Raw genomic sequence first — 24,461 nt, forward strand, 5'->3', positions numbered from 1 at the left:
ACCCACCAGCCTTAGTAAATAACAAAAACTAAAAACTTACAGCTGTCCAATGAATTAACTGTGACATAATCATATGTTGATGATGCCACATTTATATTATATTCAAAAACAGGAAAGCTACTCTACAGAATTGAAGTAAGGATAGTGGTTAACCCTGGGCAGAGGCAGGCAGTGATTACAGGGGACCATGAGGGACTGTGGAGTGAAGACAATATTATGTTTCTTGGTCCGGGTGCTAGTAAAATCGAGTATTCACTTTGTGAAAAATAGCTGAGCTGTCTACTGATTTTGCGTCCTTTTCTCTACTGTTATACTTAAGTAAAAAGCTTATGAAGAAATAAATATTATAGCAGGTTTAAGGCCATGAAACACAAGGCTGAAGGGCTCTACACAAATCAATTTATTGTTGTTAGTGCTGTCAAGCAGATTCCGACTCCTAGAGACCCTGTGTATAGCAGAGAGGAACCTGCCCAGGCTTTCTGCACCATCCTCTCACCTTCCGGTGCTATATCAGACAATGTTCTGTGGCTAATTCATACAGTTTTCAAATCAACAGACCTGAAGAACACCTGTGCTTTTGCATGTGCACTAACAGTAACGTTGTATCTGTTAAATTGCATTCAGTACAGGCACAAATTTTAGAAATAATTTGCTTCTAAAAAGTTTGAAATAAAACAAGATTATAGTAATTCAAAGGAGTTAAGCTGCAATTATTCAAGAGTCAAAAGAGTACCGGTTAAGAATGTGAGTCCTGCTGATAGAATCCTGTCTCTATCATCTGCCAGCTCTGTGAACTTGTACTTATCCTCTCTGGGCCCCTGTTACCTCACCTGTAAAATAGACATCTACCTCAAGCTTGTTGTGAGGACTAAATGAGTTATTGCATGCAAAGCATTACAGCACCCGACACATATTAGCACTCAGTAAATGTTGGCTCTTCACTCACATGGGATACTTAATCGCCCAATGATGCTAAATAAACAGGGTGTTTCTACCATAGCCAATTGACAGATGGGCAATGGAATGCAACAAAGGGCCCCTTCTTAAAATAACTTGTACAGTACTCTTTCTATAAAGCAGAATAATTAACTATTAGCTTTCTTTATATGTGAATTTCCCAAAGTAGTTGCTGTAGTAGCAATAAATCACAATCCAGTCCCATTCTGGTCCTTTTTTAATCCTTTATTCCAAATATATTTAAGATTTAAAGCACTGCATCATCACAGGAAAAAATGTAGTAATTTAAAATAATACTAACAGCTAATGCTTTGTAAGTGTTACTATGTGGCAAACATTGTGCTAAACATTTTTCCTATATTGATCATATTTATCGTTCACAACAATCCTATTAAGTAGGTATATCATTCACCTCAACTAAAATCACCATTTTACTTCAGAGCCCATTTTATTTATCTCCTTCACTCTATTCTCTCAAAACTCATTATATATTCACCTCCATTATCACAATGTTTTATACTTATATCTGCTCTTTCTCACTAGATTTTAAATTCCTTGACTCCCCATTCCCAGAGCTGGCACAGAGTATGGCACACAGAAGGGGCCCAGGAATGTTCGCCAGGAACTGGTTCATTACAAAGATGAGAAGTGGTAACTCCTAACTAAGCTCAACTGCGTTTGATTGAATTCTAGAGCAAGCACCTTCTCCTCTAGAAGAATATAAAGAACTCTAATCCCATTCTTTCAGTCCCACTTGAGATAACTTTCTTGGTTTGCTGAAAGGTTCATCTTTTTGCCAGGTGTTAATCCAGGTGACAGTTTGATAATCCTATTGTTAACAATAATTTTTCAAGGAATAAGATAAATGCTGAGGATCCATGTGATGGGCAAATAGATGAAACTAAGCACTCAATGTTCTATCAAAAGATAGAATCTTGCAGACTTAGATGCCTCACTCAGTACAGCAACAACACTCCAACACCTTACAGACTGCTTTTTTCCTTCAATTACAAAAGAGCATTATTTGATACAGCATTAAGTCTCCTTCAAAGAAATTAATAAATGCAGCAGGAAATTTTCATTTTAAATTAAGCTTCAAAGAGTCTTTTCATACCGTTTTAATTATACAGTTCTACTTCCACTACGGCTTGGTTACAGAGAAGGAATCTGTTAAACTGCTTTGCCCACCACAATATAACTTACTGCATAAACTCAGCACTTCAGGCAATGTCCTGGCATATACTAGTACAATTCATACCTGTGTTTGTACAATATGGTCTTCCTGAACATTGTGACAATCCCTCTATTTCCCAAGGGAAAAAACAGCTAATTTACTGAACACCGAATACTACACTAAACAGCACAGGTATATATACATGCTGAGTGTGTATAATGTAATCCTTACTATGATTTTAAAAGATAGGAATTATTAACTCCTTTTTTCCCTAAGGAAGAAACTGAGACACAGAAACTCTATGCTACACAATTAAAATGTAGGCTTATGTTACTCTAAAGCCTAGTTTTTCCTTTATTCCATCCTATCTTCTCCTCCTGAACTTACTCTTTCTCACTCTGCAGAGTTTTCTCTGATCACCAGTCCCCATGGTGGAGCAGACAAATGGATAGTCCCTGAATTTATATATTACAGTTCAAGCCATAAAGAGAGACAAACTTTACGCGTTAGATATCATGGACCTCACTATTTAGAGAAGAGAGTCAACATTCAAGAGGAACTTACAACAGAAAATAAAGCCAACCAACATTCGTAATACTCACGGTAAGTTCTCAGAAATCAGAGTTGTTAAATTAAGAAATTCAAGAAACTAGGTTTCTGTAGTAAACCAGAATGAAAAGGAGAGGGGGAAAACCAACTACCAACAGTTGAAACTTTAACAAAATTGGAGAAAATGGAAATACAATTAACCTATTGGAAAGCTCAGCCCTTTTAATGATATCATATTTTTACAAGAGTCACCATAATGGAATGTCAGCAAAGACTCTTGTCTTCATCCTCTCATTAGTGTAAGAGAACTGTTGTCAGGACCACTCCAACCCTAGACCACAAAGGAGAATGTGTTTAACAATACACAAAGGAGAAAACATTCAACTCCAACAATTAAAGAAAGGAAACATGATATTCCACCCGAACAGCAAAGATTCTCTTTCAATGAAAACACCAGTGGACACAAAAACATAATCCTTCTAGAAAGCAATGTGGCAGTAACATATATTATTGCCAGTAATGTATGTACTTTTAAATCTTAAAATATTCGCATCTTTTAATCTAGTAGTATGCTTTTGGGAATATATCCTTAAAATTCAAAATGCAGAAAAGGTTTATGGACATAAATGTTTATAACAATATTTTTAACAGAAAAACTGAAAATCTATTCAACAATGGGAATCTATTCAAAAATAAGAATAATTTATATCTTCTATTCCATTTAACAGTTAAGAAAAAGCTCAGAACATGTTAGATTTAAAAAAGCAACCTACAAAACTGCACCTAAGAAGATTGCAACTATATAAAATAATACTTACTATATATAAGAAAGAACAAGACCAAAGTTGTTCTGAAGAGTGAAACTTGTTTATTCTCTTTGCTACTCTTGTCTGTATTTTCCAAATTCATAGTAAGAAAAATTATTTATATAAATGAAGAATGAAAACGGAGATGACAGCACCCATTTTAAGAATCATAAGAACTAAAAAAAGAAAGGGGATCATTTCCGAAATGTTCAAATTAGTAAATATAGTTAAAAACACATTAAACATTTCCCTTAGCTTAATTCTGTTTTGGCTTTCTATCCTTGGGGGCGGGGGGGGGGGAGGCGGGAATAAAAATACAGAAAAATGTTTATGTGCAAAAGCTACAAATCAAGACATTCTTTATCAAAATGTTTTATAGATTACCTATGACATACTAGACAATACCTAGGTAACATATGAGCAACAAAGGGTCCAATTCTTTAGAAGCTAACATTACTATGAGTAAGTACAGATAGCAAGTTGATTAATATATTAAAACACAATTTCTAGTTATAAGTGTTAAAAGTGCTTGATGTAGGGGCCAGCCCAGTGGCACAGTGGTTAAGTTTGCACACTCCACTTCAGCAGCCCAGGGTTCATCAGTTCAGATCCTGGGCATGGACCTACACACCACTTATCAAGCCATGCTGTGGCAGGCATCCCACACATTAAGTAGAGGAAGATGGGCGCAGATGTTAGGTCAGGGCCAATCTTCCTCAGCAAAAAGAGGGGGATTGGCAGCGGATGGTAGCTCAGGGCTAATCTTCCTCAAAAAAAAAAAAAATGCTTGGTGTATTTATTGGGGAAACGAAGGAAAGAGACTGCTCCTACAGGTGGTCACCAGAACACCAGAAAGAGACAAGAACAAAAACTAAAGTCAGCCATGCAAAAAGCTGATGAAGAATAAAGGAACAGTCAAGACATAGGAAACATCAACTGCCAAGACTCAAAAACAGAGAAAGAGTTTGACATATTCTACCAGCAGAAAGGAAGTCAGTGTGGGGGAAAATGGTAAAAAGAGATGAATCTGAAGAAGTAGACAAGCGCCAGACCATGCAGGGACTTGCAAGACAGGGTGAGAAGTTTCCATTTTATCGTAATTACAAAGGGAAGCCACTGAAAGGGGAAGGAAATGATCTTATGTGCATTTTTACAAACTTCTGAGAGAACAGACTATAGAAGGTCAAGAGCACTAACAAGAAGTTAGGAAGCTCCTACAGTAATCCCAGTAAGAGGTAATGGTGGCCTGGACTAGAGTGATGGCAAGGGAAATAGAGAAAAGTAGAGAAACTCAAAACACATGTGAGCAGTCAGAACCCATAGCATTTACTGACACATGGTCAGGATGTGGGAGATGAGGACACAGAACAATCAAGTCGATATAGCTCCTAGGAATCCGGCTAAATCATTATTTATAAAACTAAAACTTAGAGTGTGTTTCTAATAATAGAGAAATAGTTAAGTATATCATGAAGTATCCATCAGATGGAACATTACTAATTGTTGTGGAAGGTTTGCTTCTCTTACTATATGAGGTAATGGGCATGATACTTAAGTATTCAGGCTTTCAGTTTCCTAAAATAATTACTCAATAATTCCTCAAATAATTACTATAAATAATACTTACTGCTCTCACAGAGTTGTTGGGAGGATTAAATGTGAACCCAAGAAAAATACTTAACAAGTCAAAGTGACTGTGCTCAATAAATCAAAGCTGCCAGGAGTCATATTAATGACTGCACTCAGAATAAAGAAGGTAGTCAATAAACGTTTTGTGGATAAACAGGCAGATAAAAGAAATGGTGGAGCAGGAGGGGCTGGCCCCGTGGCCGAGTGGTTAAGTTCACGCGCTCCGCTGCAGGCAGCCCAGTGTTTTGTTGGTTCGAATCCTGGGCGCGGACATGGCACTGCTCATCAAACCACGCTGAAGCAGCATGCCCCATGCCACAACTAGGAGGACCCACAATGAAGAATATACAACTATGTACCGGGGGGCTTTGGGGAGAAAAAAGGAAAAAAATAAAATCTTTAAAAAAAAAAAAAAAGAAATGGTGGAGCAGGAATTTAAACCCAGGTCATCTGACTCAATCCCTACAGAACAATGCACTCTTCACCACAGGTAAGCAATGAAGATTAAAAACTGAAAGAACCATTAGATTGTGAAATCAACTAAGGAGAACTATGGAATTCTCATAGAGACTTTCTGGTACAAATTACACAACAATCTAAGGTCTGGAGGGTTTAGTACTAGACACAGGCAAATACACTAACTAGAGTAATTGGTAATTTCTGAATCACAAAAATAATTGAAAGCTTACTGACTTTTCAGTAGGTACCTTACTTTTAAGTTAAATGACCCAATCTGAACGCAATGAAAATGAAGGACAAGACTAGAAATTTAGTTAGACTATGGGGGTCTAGGCAGCAAGAAATTATCAATAGGAAGTCAAGGGCTAGACAGGGAATACAAGTAAGTGCCAGGATAAGAGAAGAGAATCCAAAACCTGGAAGGAAAGCTTTGGCAAAGAAACACAGACCAAAAACCAGGAGTAGTCAGAGTCTGAGAGACAAGCACAGATCAGGAGAAGCAGGTATCTACCTCTGAGATAGGGTTAGGAAACCATTCCATCCCCAGGACCCACACAAAGATCTACTGTTCCTATAGGAGAGGCAGAAGTAAAAGCCCACTACTTCAGGAAAGGGACAAGAAACTCTCTTGGCTCAGGATCCAGCACCAAAACAAAGCAGTACGCTACCAGTGGGCAAAGGACAGGAAATTCTCTGGCCTAAGTCCTCCTTCAGGTGCAAGCAGAGTTTGGCTGCCAATGGGGGAAGAGGAAGAAGACTGAGAGAGCCCCACTCCCAAGGCCCAGGCTCACAACCCTACATGAGACGAAGAGTAGATCAGAACCAAGAACTCCTCCACTCCCACCACAAATCTGGCACCCACCTAGAGAGCCCCTCTAGAGCACAGGCATACCTAATAGCTGCCAATGGAGCAGGAACACTACTCAGGCAGCACAAAGTAACAGCAATCCACTACTAGGGAAATTTCAGGTCTGGAGTGCACTGAAGGTCACAATAGTAACAAGAGAGCCATACTCAGCTCAACTAGTGACTCAACCTACCATACTAACAGTCTGACAGAAGAAGCGTACCCATTTCTGAACATAGGCAATATTTACCTCAGTCTCAACTGTTCTATCACTCAAACAAAAACTTTAAGACACACGAAAAGCCAAGAAAAAAAAAACTCACTGTCAAGAGATAAAGCAAAACAACAGAACCAAACACAGAGACGACCCAGATGTTGGAACTAACACACAGGGATGCTAAAATAACTATGATTAATATGTTAAAAGATCTAGAGAAAAGATTAATATGCTAAAGGATCTAGATAATATCTATGAACAGAAGGAGAATTTCAGCAGAGAGATGGAAACTATAAAAGAAAGTCAAACGGTAATACTAAAATTAAAAAAAACAATTTCAAAGTTGGAGAATTCCTTTGACAGGCCTATTGGTGAACTTAATAGGAATTCTCCTAACTGAAACAAAAAGGGAAAATAAACTATTTTAAAAAAAAAAGAAACCAGAAGGGAGCAGCCAATAATTGTGGGACAATATCAAATGGTCTAACATATACTTAACTGGAGTCCCAAAGGGAGAAGAAAGAAAAAAGGTTAAAGAATTATCCGAAATGATAATGACTGAGATTTTTCCAAAATTAATGAAAGACAACAAACTACAAATCCAGGGAGGTCAGAAAACTCTTAAAATTGTGAAGTGATCGTTATCTTAAATTAAGCACATTAAAGCAAAAAGTTTAGACAAAAGATATAGCTTGAAAGAATTACTGAAAAGCATGTATTTAGCTGATATTGTAAAAATATTTTCTATTATCTATAAAAATACAGTGACACACCATCTCCACAAAAACATGAACTAGAAGGAAATGGATAAAACAGAAGAAAAGGTGGTAAGTGATGAGAAAGACCTGAATTATAAAGTACAACCCAAAAAAAACATATTATAGTTTCCTTCCAATAGCCACCAAACAAATGTAGATATTCAGACTATATTACTTTGACCAAAAAACTTAATTTTCAGTACGTACATTAAATGAAGACATTTAGTAATGAGTAGTAAAAACAATTATTGTATATAAATTCAGTAAATCTTCCAAGATGATGATTCTACTTTGTGAAAATTCTATTACAAATTTATTTATGGTTTATCATTTCCACTATTGTGAGAATTTGTGTCAGAGATGACTGAAAAAAAAAAGGGATGTGGAGATTGACAAGAACAGAGAAGCAGAGAAGAGCCAGAGCTGATACTTTTAAAATGCAATCTTGTGTTAGAGGAAACCTAGGAAAAGTCTGCCTAGCCTTAAAAGTATTCCCTTGTGTCTGAAAGCTAGGAAAGTGCTAAGGTCCAAAGACGCATCTAAGCAGTGGGAACAGAGCCAAGTCAGAATGTACATCATCATCTTGTCTCCTGATACAAGGTCCCAATAGGAAAAATTCGAATTTTACCAATACTCTGTGAATTACTGAAGATATATGAGCCATAATAGCAGGGATATTCAAGGAGTTATTAGATAAATTTACCCAAAGCTTTTCCCATTGTATTTATCCAAGTTAATCAGCATATCTGGAAACACTGTGGACCCCAAGCAGAATGAATCAACAATTCCAAGCAACAAAAAAAGGATATCTAACTTTCCAGTGGACTAAATACTGAGTAGCATACTAATTTGCTCCTTACTGTACATACTGTATCTATTACAACCTAAAATGGGTTTCTAAGTATCTCACAAGCTACAGAAGGAAATTCTGAACCCTTCCTTATAATAAAAGGATGATAAATGGAAATTAACTTTTCTGAATTAACTCAGAACATGCAAACAATTCTTTACTATGGTATTTTCTTTAGGAAACACATATTAACAAAGAATTTCATAGGGTTATTAATCCTCACTTCAAAGCATATTTTTCCCATAAGATCTTAGTTCTTCAACTCCAAATTGTGCTAGAGTGAGATTTTTTGGGAACAACTTCATCATGATTAGGAAGGAATTATCTATAAACATATCATGCCTTGCTCTGGAATTTGTATTTAACAAAAAATAGCTGCTGTTTATTTAGAAATCTTAAAAAATTCAAGACAAAAAAAGACTTATCAAAGCTGCCCCCGTGGCATAGTGGTTAAGTTCGCGCACTCCGCTTCAGCAGCCCAGGGTTCGCAGGTTTGGATCCCAGGTGAGGAGCTATATGCCACTCACTGACCCATGCTGTGGAGGGGTCCCACATACAAAATAGAGGAAGACTGGCAAAGATGTTAGCTCAGGGACAATCTTCTTCAAGCAAAAAAGAGGAAGACTGGCAACAGATGTTAGCTCAGGGCCAATCTTCCTCACCCAAAAAAAACCAAAAACAGACTTATTATCTTTTAATTCCTAACCAGATTCTATTAATCTTATTTTGTTTCATTATAAATTAGAGGCCTTAAAATATCATAGCAATTTTTTACCCCTTTACTAATCTAAAATATGAAGGAAAAAACAGTCCTAATTATTAAGAGTTTAATATTCACAGCTTATGATGGAATATCATGACCACCAGCCATGTACCTGAAAAAAAACTTTTAAAGACTGCAAAATGTAAAACTAAATTTCCAGTACACTATAAAAGCTAGTTGATAAATTTATAAACAAGTTTAAACAATTTATCATAGGTTTTCATATGTTTGACCAAATTCAAAGGATCAATATACTTGCATGCTTCTATGACATTTTAAAGTAGATCCCATTAAGAAATTTTACATAGCATATGGCAAAAACAACACAGGACTGGGAGTTAATAGATTTGAGTTCTAGTTCTAGGTCTAGTATATTGCATTAAAGGTTATTTTAGAATACATGTACTTACATATGCTTTGTATAAGACTCAAAGAGATTTATCGTGACCTGTATAACTGACACTATACATAAGTAAACAGATTAAGAAACAAAACCAATGTGCCACCCAGCTTCATTACAAAGGAGTCTGGGAACTAGTGAATACTGGGATCAGTGGCAATTATCAAATGAGGAAGTTGCCAATTTGTTCACAGATCACATACTGTATACAGCAAAATTATAATTACACAACAAATAACCAGAGCATTAAAAGTGAAATCACAAGAGCAGAGACTTCACTTATTTAGTTTTCTATTTTTCCACCACCTAAAAAGGGTCTAGCACTAGGCATTCAATCATTTATTGAATAAATATACTCCCCAACTAAGTAGCACAACGTATCTCACAGTCCACACCTACTATGTACTGACTTTACTACTTTTAATTTTACATTAACCAGTACTTTTTAAATGTTTTTTAAAGTCTGTGAGATTAAAAATTCATAAAATTCCAGCCTTTTTAATAATCACATCATTTTAATTTCCCTAAACTCCTTTCAAAAAGATGTGAAATTATCAAGAAGAGTTCATGACTTAAGCCAACTGAGTAATATATTAATCATAACTGCTCAGTTTATGTAAGTGAAAATCTGAAAGTTGATCCTGTTACATTTTCCCACTAGAAGTTAGCAGTCACAAAGATGTGCTACAGTTCTTCCCAAAAACATTTAACACATAAAATCTTTTAATACCAACAAAGACATCTTAGATAAGAACAGATGTTAATGATTAAATCACACTATATTCCAGACTAACTATCCATATATTTTAAAGCGTTGGGCACACTGTGTCAAAGTGATATTTGTAAATCATGATACCTTTATCATCAACTACAAAAGATTACAATCAAAAACAAACCTTCAAGTCAAAAAGTATTTACAAGACTATGGTACAACTTTTATGAGAAAGATGAGTAAAAAGATAGAAGATACTTCAAATGGGTAAAAAGAAAGAAGAAACACTGTGATAGAACACAAGTAGACAGATATTGCCAGTTAGAATTGCAGTAAGAAAGTTCCAAGCAGGAAGAAGTCAAGTCTTATTGAAGATGACTTTGGAAAGACTTTATGACAAAAGAAATATGACACAGCAGGAACTGTGTCCATTTTTGCCCACCATTATATCTCCAACTTGTACAACAGAACACTGAACACAGAATATTTTCAATAAACATTTACTAATTGAACAAACATCTGAAATGAACCTTGAGGGATGGAGAGGACACACTAGTATGAGGGAAACATGCAATCAAAGGAATAAAGAAGGAAATAAGGTGTGTTCAAAGAACAAGGAGTGGCCTAATTTTGCTGGAGTATATTTACAACATGCAGAAGATCAGCACAAGTTTGTGTCCACTATGAATTTTATAAAAAGTTTAAATTTAATTTGGTATTAATGGAAAATAATAAAGTTTTATTAACAAAAGTAGGATAGAAGAGCACAAGATGAGTTACAAAATTATTGCCACCTCTAGCACAAATGGTTTAGTTCAGAATGAATGTGGTAGCAATAAGAATGGAAAGAATGGGGAAAAGGTCAAATGTAACTCCAAGAATTTGTGTTTGGTTGATCAGAAAAACAGTGGTACCATTAAAAGAAATACAGAGTGATGTCAGCATCATGGCAGAGTGAGCTTCCAGTAATCTCTCCCCCAACATACAATGAAAAGGATACTCATACTCCAACAGAGGACATCCAAACACAACACAAAAAGCATCAGAGAGATCCACGCAGCCATATGATGGAGGGCAGAGAGGCTGGAGTCCCCCTTGGAGGAGGTGGAATGGGGTAAGAGAAACCTTCGCTCCCTCCCCTAAAGACTGTGATCTAGGACCATGGGAGGCCTCCAAGAGGGAAGGAACGGGAAAGGGGACATTCGTTCACGAGAACATCAAGGATCTCCAATGGGCTCTTGCAGCCTAGAGTGAAACCCTCTATGGGGGTGAAACCTTTCGCAGGGGCTGACCTTGTCAAGTCAACACCCCACGAGAGCAGACAGCAAGAGCAGAGCGAGAAATCCCTGAGAGCACGCAGGAGAAAACATCCCTTCCCCTACCCACCCAGTGCCGACTCCACTGCCTGGGGTCTCACAGAAGGCACAGGGCTCAGAATATGCGGTTCTCGACCCCCACCCAGTGGTGACAGGTGGTAACTGCGACCAAATAACACAAAGATGCAAAAGAAGAGCCACTCCCTCTAGCAACATCAAACATTATATTAGATCTCCAGATCAGAGAGAAAATGACAAGTACCCAGAAATCAGTCCTGAGGACACAGAAATATGTAATCTAAAAGACAAAGAATCCAAAATAGCTATCATCAAAAATTCAACGACTTAAAAGAGAATGTAGAAAAACAACTCAACAAGTTTAGGAACTACTTCATGAAAGAGATTGAAACTATAAAGAAGAATCAATCAGAATTATTAGAGATGAAAGACACAATGGTAGAAATAAAACAAAATATGGATTCCCTGAATGTGCGAGCAGACATCATAGAGAAGCGTATCAGCATAAGTGAAGATAGACATGTTGAAATGCTCCAGATAGAGGAGAGAGAACTAAGACTAAAAAGAAACAAAGAAAGCCTCCAAGAAATATCCAACTGAATTAGGAAATGCAACATAAGAATTATAGGTATTCAAGGAGAAGTGAAGGAGAATGGAGCAGAAAGCTTGTTCAAAGAAATACTAGAACTTACCAAACCTAGGGAAGAAGATGGAAATGCATGTGGAAGAGGTTATCATATCTCCTAAATACATCAATGTAAAAAGACCTACTACAAGGCATATAGTAGTGAAACTGGCAAAAGTGAATGACAAGGAAAGACTACTAAGGGCAGCAAGGCAGAAGAAAATAATCTACAAGAGAACCCCTATCAGGCTTTCAGTTGATTTCTCTGCAGAAACCTTGCAGGCTAGGAGAGACTGATATGACATATTCAAATCTTTGAAGGACAAAAACTTTCAGCCAAGAATACTCTATCCAGTGAAAATATCCTTCAGATACAATGGAGAATTAAAAACTTTCCCAGACAAACATAAGCTGAGGGAGTTGACAGCCACAAGACTCCCTACAAGAAATCCTCAAGAAGGCCCTGATAACTGAAAAAAGGAGGGGGGTGGCGGGGAGAAGGGGGTTACAAAGCACAGAGTAAGGAGATAACTAGGTAGACAGAATCAGAGCAGGATAGCAAATACTCAAGTATGGCATTAAAGACAAAGGGAAAGAAAACACCAAAAACAAAGATAATCTTGTCATTTTAACCACAATCTCATAACACAAGATGTAATAAGATGTAAGAAAAACAACTTAGGAGAGGAAGAGGAAAGGGACTGAATCCATTTAGTCTAAGGAAATAAGAGCCATCAAAAAAGGGACTATCTTATCCACAAGATTTTGAATACAAACCTCATGGTAACCACTAAACAAAAAAGCAGAACAGAGACACAAATAATAAATAAAGAGAAAACAAAGAAAAACAACATAAAAATGACATAACTTGACTGGTAGACCAAAATACACAGGATGAGAAACAAAGGAAGAGCCAGACACCAGAAAACAAGTGATAAATTGGTAGCAGTAAGCCCTCATGTAAGCCATCTGGCTTCCCTGGGGAATTCTACCAAACTTTCAGAGAAGATTTAATACCTAACCCTCTCGAAGCTATTCCAAAAACTTAGGGAAGATGGAGCACTTCCTAACACATTCTACAAGGCCAACATCACTCTGATACCAAAGCCTGACAAGAACAACACAAAAAGGAAAACTACAGGCCAATATCATTGATGAACATACATGCAAAAATCCTCAACAAAATATTGGCAACCCAAATACAGCAATACATCAAAAAGATCATACATTATGATCAAGTGGGATTTATACCAGGGACACAGGGATGGTTCAACATCCTCAAACCAATGTAATACACACACCACATTAACAAAATGAGGAATAAAAACCACATGATCATCTCAATAGATGCAGAGAAAGCATTTGACAAGATCCAACAGCCATTTATGATAAAAATTCTTAACAGCGGCCAGCCTGGTAGCGCAGCAGTTAAGTGCGCACGTTCTGCCTCGGCAGCCCAGGGTTCGCCAGTTCCAATCCTGGTGCAGACATGGCACTGCTTGGCAGGCCATGCTGTGGTAGGCGCCATACATATAAAATAGAGGAAGATGGGCATGGATTTTAGCTCAGGGGCAGTCTTCCTCAGCAAAAACAGGAGGATTGGCAGCAGATGCTAGCTCAGGGCTAATCTTCCTCAAAAAAAAACCAAAATTCTTAACAAAAGGGGGATAGAAGGAAACTACCTCAACATAATAAAGGCTGTATATGATAAACCCACAGCCAACATCATACTCATTGGGGAAAAACTGAACACCATTGCTCTGAGAACAGAAACAAGACAAGGATGCCTACTATCACCACTCTTACTTAACATACCACTGGAGGTTTTGGCCAGAGCAATTAGGCAAGGGAAAGGAATAAAAGGAATCCAAATAGGGAGAGAAGAAGTGAAACTCTGTTTGCAGATGACATTATCTTACATACAGAAAACCCTAAAGAATCCATCAGAAAACTATTAGAAATATTTAACAACTACAGTAAAGTGGCGGGGTACAAAATCAACTTACAAAAATCAGTTGCATTTCTGTACTCTAATAACGAACTTACAAAGAGAACTCAAGAATACAATCCCATTTACAATCGCAAGAAAAACAATAAAGTACCTAGGAATAAATTTAACTAAGGAGGTGAAGGACTTATACAATGAAAACTATAAGACACTATTGAAAGAAATAGATAATGATATAAAGAGACGAAAAGAGATTCCATGCACATGGATTAGAAGAATAAACATAGTTATAATGTCCATACTACCCAAAGCAATCTACAGATTCAATGCAATCCCAATCAGAATCCCAATGACATTTTTCACAGAAACAGAACAAAGAATCCTAAAATTCATATGGGGCAACCAAAGACCCCAAATTGCCAAAGCAATCCTGAGAAAAAAGAACAAAGCTGGAGGCATCATAATCCCTGACTTCAAAATGTACTACAAAGCCACAGTGATCAAAACAGCATGACACTGGTACAAAAAGAGACAATGGATCAGAACTGAAAACCCAGAAATAAAACCACACATATCCAGACAGCTAATCTTCAAGAACGGTGCCAAAAACATACAATGGAGAAAAGACAGTCTCTTCAATAAATGGTGTTGGGAAAACTGGACAGCCACATGCAAAAGAATGAAAGTAGACCATTATCTCACACCATACACAAAAATAAACTCAAAATGGATCAAAGACTTGAAGATAAGTCCTGAAACCATAAAACTCCTGGAAGATAATATAGGTAGTACACTCTTTGACGTTGAACTTAAAACAATCTTTTCGAATACCACATCTTCTCAGACAAGGGAAACAAAAGAAAAAATAAACAAGTGAGACTTGATCAGACTAAAGAGCTTCTGCAAGGCAAAAGAAACTAGGATCAAAACAAAACGACAACCCACCAACTGGGATAAAATATTTGCAAACCATATATCCAATAAGGGGTTAATCTCCATAATATATAAGGAGCTCACACAACTGAACAAGAAAAAAAACAAACAGCCCAGTCTGGGGAGAGGATATGAACAGACATTTCTCCCAAGAAGATATACAGATGGCCAGTAAACACATGAAAAGATGTTTAACATCACTAATCATCAGGGAAATGCAAATCAAAACTGCACTAAGATACCACCTTACGCCTGTTAAAATGGCTATAATCACTAAGACTAAAAACAACAAATGTTGGAGAGGGTGTGGAGAAAAGGGAACCATCATTCACTGCCGGTGGGAATGCAAACTGATGCAGCCACTATGGAAAACAGTATGGTGATTCCTCAAACAACTAAAAATAGAACTACCACAAACCCAGCTATCCTACTGCTGGGTATCTACCCAAACAACTTGAAATCAACAATCCAATGTAACATATGTACCCCATGTTCATTGCAGCACTATTCACAACAGCCAAGACATGGAAACAATCCAAGTGCCCACCAACTGATGAATTAATAAAGAAGATGTGGTATATGTACATAATGGAATACTACTCAGTCATAAAAAAGACCAAATCATCCCATTTGCAACAACATGGATGGACCTGGAGAGAATTATGCAAAGTGAAATAAGCCAGACCCCATAAGAAAGACAAACACCAAATGATTTCACTCATATGTGGAATATAAACAAACACATTAACAAAGAAAACAGTTCAGTGGTTACCAGGGGAAGAGGAATGGGGAGTGGGCACAGGGGGTGAAGGGGAGCACTTACGTGGTGACAGACAAGAAATAATGTACAAGTGAAATTTCACAATGATGTAAAGTATTATGAATTCAAATTAAAAAAAAAAAAGAACCAACGGCTCCTAAGGCCTAGGGCTCAAAATAAACTATTCTAAATGGGAAAGAAAAAAACAAGATAATTGGGAGGATGGAGGAAATGAGGTAAAGAAAACATTTATTGAGCATTTATTTCTTGCCAAGCACTTCAAATACACTGTTTTATTTAATCTCCACAACAACCCTGTGAAGTAGTACTATTTCCATTTTTTAAATGAGGCAAAAAAGGTCAAGATATTTTCCCAAAGCTCGCAAAGCAAATTACTATGTGTCATTCCCTCCCTTCTTCCTTCCTAAGAGGACCTCCATTCTGTTCAAGCATGGGGCAGCAATGTGCTCAGGAAGGTGGGCTATTCCCCCCAGTCCTAGGAGAATGAAACATGATTGTTCTAAACAAGGGAAATCCTATTTGCCTTGTCCAATAACCCAGGTCTGACCTATGAGATATGAGAAGAAATACGTCGAGGGCTCCTGAGGAAGACTTTTTCCTACCTGCATTAGCATCATGGAGGTCATGAGGAACCTTGAAGTCATCAATCTAAGAGCTGTCCTTAACTCCTTCCTTTCGTTCACCCGTTTGCCAATCCCTCAGCAAGTCCAACCAATTCTAATTCCAAATTACCTTGTTAACTCTTCTTCTCCTCCTACCATCCTAATCCAAGCCATTATTAACTCTTAACTGGACTCCTAGGCAATCTCCCTGTGGTGACTCTTGCTTCCAACAATTTATATCCTAAACAGCAGACAAAGAAATCATTAAAATGTAAATCATGGAGCAAGTGGAACCTGTGTTCTCTGTTGACAGGATTGTAAAATGGTATAACCACCATGGAAAACAGTATGGAAGTTCCTCAAAAAAAATTAAAAACAGAACTACCATATGACCCAGCAATCCCATCACTGAGTATATATCCAAAAGAATTGAAAGTAGAGTCTCAAAGAGATACTGCACACCCACGTCCACAGCAGCACTATTCACAATAGCCAAGAGGTGGAAGCAATCCAAGTGTCCAATGACAGATGAACGGATATAAAAAATGTGGTATATACAGTCATGCATCACTTAACAAGAGGGGTATGTTCTAAGAAATGCATCATTAGGTGATTTTGTCATTGTGCAAACATCATAGATGGTATAGCCTACTACACACCTGGGCTATACAGTACTAATCTTATGGGACCACTGTCATACATGCAATCCACTGCTGACCAAAATGTCATTATGCAGCACATGACTATACATACAACGGAATGTTATTCAGCCTTAAGAAAGAAAGAAATCCCATCACATGCTACAACACAAAAGAACCTTGAGGACACTATGCTAAGTGAAATTAGCTAGTTACAATAAGACAAACACTACGTGATTCCACTTATATGAGTTATATAAAGTACTCAAATTCATAGAAACAGAAAGTAAAACGGTATTTACCAGGGGCTGGGGGGAGCTGTTGCTTGATGAGCATAGAGTTTCAGTTTCGCAAGATAAAAAAGTTTTGGAGATCTGTTTCACAATAATGTGAATATACTTAATGCTATTGAACTGTACACTTAAAAATAGTTAAGATGGTAAATTTTATGCTACAGTTTTTCCATTAAAAAAAAAAACTAGGGGCCAGACCCTTGGCCGAGTGCTTAAGTTCATGCACTCCACTTTGGCGGCCCAGTGTTTCACCAGTTCAGATCCTGGGCACAGACCTAACATGGCTCATCAAGCCATGCCTAGGCAGCATCCTACATAGCAGAACTAGAAGAATCTACAACTGGAATATCAACTATGTACTGGGAGGCTTTAAAAAAGAGAGAGAGATTGGCAACAGTATTAGCTCAGGGCCAATCTTTAATGGAAAAAAAACCTAGGCCAAACCAAAAACAAAAACGTAAATCCATACCACTTCACTCCCGTCCTTAAAATGCTTCACTACTTTCTATCACCCACTGAATAAACCCTAAACAGGGTCTACGAGGCTCTGTACCGTCTGATTCTTCTCTCTCGTAGAGCTAGATCGATCCCATGCTACTCTCTCCCTCCATCAAGACGATCAGTCAAAACGATATTCTTTCACTTCTTCAAATAATTCAAATTCTTTCTTGCCTCAAGGTCTTTGTCCATGCTATTACCCCTGTGTGGCATGCTATTCCCCAACTCTTCACAGACTTGTTTCCTTATTATCCTTCAGTTGTCACCTTAAATGTGACCTTCTCAGGAGCCTTCCCTAACCAGACTACCTAAATGAGTAGGAGTCCCCATACCATCCACATTGTTTTCTATCTTATGTCTCTTTTGTTCCTTGATAGCATTTCTCACAAATTAAAATACTGTTTGTTTTTCCTATCTTCCCAAGTGAAATGCAAGTTCCATGAAGACAAAAAGACCTCATCAATCTTCTTCATCACTGTGTCCCCAATATTTACCACGCGCCTGGAATATACTTAACATTCCATTATTTACTAAGTAATTTCACATTAAAAATAATCACTCTATGAGTTTATTATTAAATATATAAAAATATACCCACAGATCTTAAAAACACCATAACTGATGCTACAGCTCTTATCTCTAGTTATTGAGGTAGACGTATTTTCCACTTAATGCTTTTCGGTATGTTCTATCTTTTCTATAATAAAAATATTTAGTTTCTGAGTGTAAAAGTTTAAGTCTGATACTTCAGCTGCAAAATGCTTTACATCTTTTAATAATATAAAATAACAAAAGTACAAAACAATTTAAGCTAATGCTACCAACTTTTTAAAAATACCACAGTACTCCTCACTCTCACTGTCTACAGTTTCATGTTTCTACAAAGTTTTAACTAATCTCAGACCATTAATGGTTATTTAGATCACAGAAGAGACTCAAACTATGTCTTCAGACTTTTTTAAATGCAACATAAAACATCTTAACAATAATTCTCACTGTATCACAGCACATTTCTACAACTATCCTACATCTAAATCTGTAGATAAAAAAAAGTCAACAATAATTGAACATTTAACACTTGCCAGATTCTGCCCTAAGCACTTTACACAGACTAACTCATTTATTCTTCAAATCCATTTTAGAGATATGGAAATTTAGGCACTAACAGATTATATCACCTACCCAAAAGTACAAAACCACAGTCACACTGGACTCAAGCCCAGGAAATCCTGCTCTAGACTAGAGGCTATGCTCTTAATCACACTGTACAAAAGCAGGAACAGACTTACAGCCTACATAAAAGCTGGAGATGAAAAATGCTATGCTTCTCAAAACCCTAACACATTCTATAAAGACAACATCACCCTGATCCCAAAACCTGACAAGGAGAACACAAAGAAGGAAAACTACAGGCCAATATCACTGATGAACATAGATGCAAAAATCCTCAACAAAATTTTGGCAAAACAAATACAATAATACATCAAAAAAATTATACACCATGATCAAGTGGGATTTATACCAGGGACACAGGGATGGTTCAAATCAATGTGATACACTACATTAACAAAATGAGGAACAAAAACCACATGATCATCTCAATAGATGCAGAGAAAGCATTCAACAAGATCCAACATCCATTTATGATAAAAACCCTCAATAAAATGGGTATAGAAGGAAAGTACCTCAACATAATAAAGGCCATATATGACAAACCCACAGCCAACATCATACTCAACGGACAAAAACTGAAACCCCTCCCTCTCAGAACAGGAACAAGACAAGGGTGTCCACTTTCACCACTCTTATTCAACATAGTACTGGAGGTGCGGCCACAGCAATTCAGCAGGAAAAAGAAATAAAAGGAATCCAAACGGACAAGAAAGAAGTAAAACTTTTGCTGTTTGCAGACAACATGATCTTATATATAGAAAACCCCAAAGAATCCAGTGGAAAACTATTAGAAATAATAAACAGCTACAGCAAAGTTGCAGGGTATAAAATCAACATACATAAATCAGTAGCATTTCTATACACTAACAACGAACTAACAGAAAAAGAACTCAAGAACTCAATCTCATTCACGATAGCAACAAAAAGAATAAAATACCTTGGGGTAAACTTAACCAAGGAAGTGAAAGATCTATGCAACAAAAACTACAAGAATTTCCTGAAAGAAATTGATGACGACACAAAGAGATGGAAAGACATTCCATGCACATGGGTTGGAAGAATAAACATAGTTAAAATGTCCATACTACCTAAAGCAATCTACAGATTCAACACTATCCAAATCAGAATCCCAATGACATTCTTTACAGAAATTGAACAAAGAATCCTAAAATTCATATGGGGCAACAAAAGACTCCGAATTACTAAAGCAATCCTGAGAAAGAAGAACAAAACTGGAGGCATCACAATCCCTGACTTCAAAGCATACTACAAAGCTACAGTAATCAAAACAGCAAGGTACTGGTACAAAAACAGGTGCACAGATCAATGGAAGAAAATTGAAAGCCCAGAAATAAAACCACGTATCTATGGAGAGCTAATCTTCAACAAAAGAGCTGAGGGCCTACAATGGAGAAAAGAAAGTCTCTTCAACAAATGGTGCCGGAAAAACTGGACAGTCACATGTAAAAGAATGAAAATTGACCATTCTTTTTCACGATTCACAAAAATAAACTCAAAATGGGTCAAAGACCTAAAGATTAGGCCTGAAACAATAAGTCTTCTAGAAGAGAATATAGGCAGTACACTCTTTGACATCAGTTTCAAAAGAATCTTTTCAGGCACCATAACTCCTCAGACGAGGGAAACAATACAAAGAATAAACAAATGGGACCTCATCAGACTAAAGAGCTTCTCCAAGGCAAGGGAAAACAGGACTGAAACAAAAAAAGAACCCACTATTTGGGAAAAAATATTTACAAGTTATTTATCTGACAAAGGGTTAATCTCCATAATACATAAAGAACTAACACAACTCAACAACAAAAAATCAAACAACCTGATCAAAAAATGGGCAAGGGACATGAACAGACATTTCTCCAAAGAAGATATATGAATGGCCAATAGAGACATGAAAAGATGCTCATCCTCACTAATCATCAGGGAAATGCAAATCAAAACTACACTAAGATATCACCTTACACCTGTTAGAATGGCAAAAATATCCAAAACAAAAAGTGACAAATGTTGGAGAGGTTGTGGAGAAAAAGGAACCCTCATACACTGCTGGTGAGAATGCAAACTGGTACAGCCACTATGGAAAACAGTATGGAGATTTCTCAAAAAATTAAAAATAGCAATACCTTATGACCCAGCCATCCCACTACTGGGTATCTATCCTAAGAACTTGAAATCAGCAATTCCAAAAGTCCCATACACCTCTGTGTTCATCACAGCATTATTTACAATAGCCAAGATGTGGAAGCAACCTCAGTGCCCATCAACTGATGATTGGATAAAGACGATATGGTGTATATATACAATGGAATACTACTCAGCCATAAAAAAGGAGAAAATTGTCCCATTCACAACCACATGGATGGACCTTGAGGGTATTATGTTAAGTGAGATAAGCCAGACAGAGAAAGACGAACTCTGTATGACTCCACTCATAGGTGGAAGTTAACATATAGACAAAGAGAAGTGATTGGTGGTTACCAGGGGAAAGGGGGGTGGGGGAGGGCACAAAGGGTGAAGTGGCGTACCTACAACATGACTAACAATAATGTACAACTGAAATTTCACAAGGTTGTAAACTATCATAATCTTAATAAAAAGGAAAAAAAAACAAAACTACATTCCATCCTTAAGGTATAGTCATGAAAACAAAGTACAAATAGTAATTCCCCACCTATTGAGGATACTAATTTTTTTTTAAGTCATTTGTCTTAAGCCCCAGGAATTCCATATTTTAAACTAGTGTTTTTTTAAGATTTCAGAATATTTAATAGAAAAATTTTAAGAAAAGAAAAACTGGTTATTTACCAAAGCTAAGTGAAGAAGGAACTCATAAGGTTCCTTGGCCAATAAAGATCTAGAATTTAACATTAATCAGAATGTTTAATTCTGCTACTTCTCCAGCCTCGTTTCCTAATTCAACTCCAATCACACTCTGTGCTGCATCATAAAGACCCTCGGCACTGGCAGATTTTTAAGGTATATAGCGTTTGAGAGCAATCCTAAATCTCCGCTATATGTAGTAACATTATGGGGATAATGATAATCTCATAAGGATTCTATAAGGATTCAATGAAATAAAATATACAATGCCAGGCATAAATTTGAATTCCACACACAAACATGGATGAAGATACACTACAAACTGGCTGACCATTGACTCTACCATAGTGGGTATTTGGTAATTCATAATCTCCATTTAGCACTCTCAAATGCCAATGTCTATGATAAATGTCATTCTCCACTCAGTTTCCTCCTCTCTCACCATTATACTTTTCCCTATCTGACAAACTCTTACGCATTCTCAGTGAATACTTTTACTCTGGGGGAAAAAGTCTTCATTAACAACCCACCTCTCCACATCAAAGTGAGGAACTCCATCTTTGTTATTCTGTTAAATACAGCATACACCCTTATGCCCTAACACCCTCATCACAATGTATCATCATCACCCTTTAAGAAGGTATATCTCACAACTAGAAGGACTTACAACTAGAATCTACAACTATGTACTGGGGGGCTTTAGGGAGAAGGGAAAAAAAAAAGATTGGCAACAGATGTTAGCTCAGGTGCCAATCTAAAAAAAGAAAGAAGATATATCTCCTCCTGGAATACAAGGCAGGGTCCATACATATCTTACTGATCTTGAAATTCCAAACACCTAACTTGGTGACTAGTACATAACAATCACTGAAGTGTTTTGTTTGTTTGTTTTGTTTGTCAATGAAGAATAAAATACAAAAGAGTGAACAAAAAAGAACTACATTTATTTATATCACACCCTTGTTCCAAAGAAGGGGAAAGGGGGGCTTATTTTTAATACTGCAAATGTATAACAAGAAACTTCTAGTAAATATTCAAAAATAGACATTTTCAGTAAATGTAGGAATGCTACTAGATAAGCTACCACAGTAGTCTCCTTTAAAAAAACAAATATAATATTTATACACTATTTTTAGATCATGCAATCCACTCTTAGGTAATTTTCAAGTTTACACTCTTCTTGTAACAATAAAAATGGCCAATATCAACATTTTTATATCCCCAGTTCCTCTCATCAAAAAGTCACTTAATAATGGCACAAAACAGGCACTTAATAAAGTTTACAACTATATGTGCACACGCACACACAGATTCATTGAAGTCTGACTTTTTTTTTTTAAAGACTGGCACCTGAGCTAGCAAGTGTTGCCAATCTTTTTTCTTTTTTCTCCCCAAATCCCCCCAATACGTAGTTGTATATTTTAGTTGTGAGTCCTTCTAGTTGTGTCATGTGGGATGCCACCTCAGCATGGCCTAATGAGCAGTGCCATGTCCGCGCCCAGGATCCAAACGGGTGAAACCCTGGGCCACCAAAGCAGAGCGCGTGAACTTAACCACTCAGCCACCGGGCTGGCCCTCCCGACTTTCTCACTTTTAGCCTCTATGGTTCTTTTTAAGATCCATTTCAACAGACCTAGAACCAAACACTGGATGTACCCTGAAAGGTATATTTTAAAAAGCAAATTCAAAAAATAGCAAAGGGTACCTATACCCACAGTTGGACAAAGATTTTTTTTTCTTCCCCCCCCCCCCCCCCCCGAGGAAGATTAGCCCTGAGCTAAATACTGCCAGTCCTCCTCTTTTTGCTGAGGAAGCCTGGCCCTGAGCTAACATCCACGCCCCTCTTCCTCTACTTTATATGTGGGACGCCTACCACAGCATGACGTGCCAAGTGGTGCCATGTCTGCACCCAGGATCCGAACCGGCGAACCCCAGGCCGCTGAGAAGGGGAACGTGTGCACTTAACTGCTGCGCCACCAGGCCAGCCCGTAGACAAAGATTTAAACTAGGTTTTTTAAAATTTGGTACCCAAAAATACAAAAGAAACAAATATCAAGGATTAACCCAGTCTGCATGTGTGAAAAAGTAGAAAGAAGAGCTGAAGATGACAGACAGTAGGGAAACAGAGGAAAAATTACATACTTGTCACTAATGGAAAAGTTAGAGGTTTATTGCTGGAGGATAGGAATAAAGGAGGAAGAGGATTAAGATTACCTATTACTCAACATCAGGTATTTTTTAAAAGGTAAAAAAAAAGTAGTGGAAAGAAACCATGAGCGTAATAACATGAACCTGTAAAAGGTACAGTGTGTTGAAAAGCAGATAAAAACTTCAAGTAAGGGTTTAAAAAACCTTTTTCACTTATTGAGAATCATTTAAGAAACAACTACAAAGCACTTTTGTTACTCTAGGGATTTGTGGTGAGGTTGCTCAGTATTTTTTAATCACATAAATAAGATTCATGCCAAATGTTTTTAAAATTAAAAACGCAGTACTTAATTGAGTAAAATAGTTTTTGAAGAGTTCAGTTCCATGGAATGGCAAGTTTAGGAAGATCAAAGAGAGAGGTGGAGAAAGAAAGTGAAAACGAGGAGAGGAAAAAGAGTACGTTACATACAGGCCAAGATCCATAAGCGCACACAAAGAAAATTCATCTGTAAGAAACACTGGGACAAAC

General features: G+C 37.1%; 1 protein-coding gene across 8 annotated transcripts in view; it reads right to left on the minus strand.

Moving 5' to 3' along the window:
• STIM2 (stromal interaction molecule 2) overlaps positions 1-24,461 on the minus strand; it is a 170,501-nt gene that overhangs the window by 137,797 nt on the left and 8,243 nt on the right. The window lies entirely within an intron of this gene.

This window comes from Equus caballus, chromosome 3 (assembly GCF_041296265.1).
Source record: "Equus caballus isolate H_3958 breed thoroughbred chromosome 3, TB-T2T, whole genome shotgun sequence".
NCBI classification, from domain to species: Eukaryota; Metazoa; Chordata; class Mammalia; order Perissodactyla; family Equidae; genus Equus; species Equus caballus.